General features: G+C 35.8%; 1 long non-coding RNA gene across 1 annotated transcript; it reads left to right on the forward strand.

Moving 5' to 3' along the window:
* The first annotated feature begins 28 nt into the window (after nt 1-28).
* On the forward strand, nt 29-1,021 carry LOC113464265 (uncharacterized). Its single transcript, XR_003389115.1, has 2 exons — nt 29-398; nt 494-1,021. It is a non-coding gene; the product is annotated as an uncharacterized LOC113464265 (long non-coding RNA).
* The last annotated feature ends 688 nt before the right edge of the window (nt 1,022-1,709 follow it).

A 1,709-nucleotide genomic window follows, 5' to 3' on the forward strand; every position in this document is an offset into this window, starting at 1 on the left:
CACGAAATCTGGACTCTCGCGGTGTTGCCATTTTATTCTCAGCATGGCTATGTATTAAAGTAGGCTGTAATAGTAGCAATGCCGTTCATATTATTTATAAATTGGAGAATGTCACATACGAGGTACAGACGTATCACTTTACTATCTACTTAATACGCATGAGGTGCATGTGTCTTCGTACGAATTGGAATATTCCTTCCTGGAAAGATTGACGGTCTCATTAGTCGCCAGGAATTCGAAGATACGTGAATCCGTCTTGATTCCTTATTTTCTTTTTCTTCTCAAATCTTTTGTGAATAAATTCAGTTCTTTTTTCATATCAAATTGAGAAATAAGTACTTTCCCATTTTTACGACGAATTTGCATTATAGTATGATCATTTTCTTCACGCGCGGTATGTAAGTACTTCTTTCATATCTATCTATCTTTATTGATCACGTTGTACTTTTTCTTTATCTTTATCTACTTGTGAGATCTCCACTGGCAATTGTAGGTGGTAAGGAACGAGTAGTGCCGTGGACATTTAACCGAGGGTAGGGTACAGTAGCTCTGTTGCAACGTCGCCTAATTTATGACGCCTTCAAGTGTGTCCGCAGGCACTTTTCCTACTCGTAACTCGCCTCTGGCCTCGCAATGATTTTGTTCAACGAGCATTTTCGACATTTAGGAATTTCGATTCCCTTATGTCTTGTACTATGTAAATATTAAGCCTATTTACGAGAAAGATTGATGTATCAATTATTAAAAAACTAAATATCTATAGTCTCGTTCCGTCGTGTCGTTTTTAAAAACATGAGAGGCTCGTCGATCTAAAAAAATTTAATTTCGGTAGTTCAAAGAAATATGCATTCAAAAATAATGACTTTGGCCATGCATTGAATCAGACCTTTAAATTCGAGGTCGACTCTTTTGACCGTTTGACCGTCGATGCTCGACGAACTACGTTTACCTCACATCTGTTCGGTCACTTCGTCAAACGGTGCTTGAATTCATTAAAAGAAAAATGCCACCTTCCTATGTACATGTGAATTTTAGTTATAAATCTCAAATTCCACTAAATAGGCATTACAATGTTAAAAAAAATTCATATTTACGGATATATGTGGATTGCTCCAACTTATTATTTGATATAGAGCGTTCCTTATACTATAAAACAAAAGCGTAGTAGAAAAAAGCCCGCCACTATTTGATGTCTGAAGAATTATTAAAATAATACCAGCTTGTACCACTTTTATGTAAAATATACATATTAATATTCCCATTGAAATTTAGGGTGTATACATATTTGAATAAGCAAACAAATTTTAAGAATAGGATATTGAATAGTAAAAATTATTTATATTTTGCGAATAAAATATTTAAATAGAACAGGACGGGATTGGGATACTCGGTGAACTTCTCATGGATTTGACTCTTATCGAAGGAAGCCGCCTTTGCTCGGATGACGAAAAGTGATGTGTTCACTTAGCTGTCCCTCTCGAATAATGGCATCCGCCATGCACGTCTTACTAATTGTGCCCGTGTTGGATCTTTATCTGTTCCGGAGGTTTCGGAACAAAGCAGGTCAAAAAAACGATATGAAAAACATGCGAGAAGAATAGTGTAATGCCACAGTAAAAAATTTCAATTTCGGGGTGAGCAAAATCAGCTTCCTCCGATAGCAGACGGCAAAAAAATTATATGAAACAGAATGCAATTAATTGTTATAA

Source organism: Ceratina calcarata, unplaced genomic scaffold (assembly GCF_001652005.2).
Source record: "Ceratina calcarata isolate Rehan_Ccalc_2016 unplaced genomic scaffold, ASM165200v1 scaffold3109, whole genome shotgun sequence".
Lineage (NCBI taxonomy): Eukaryota > Metazoa > Arthropoda > Insecta > Hymenoptera > Apidae > Ceratina > Ceratina calcarata.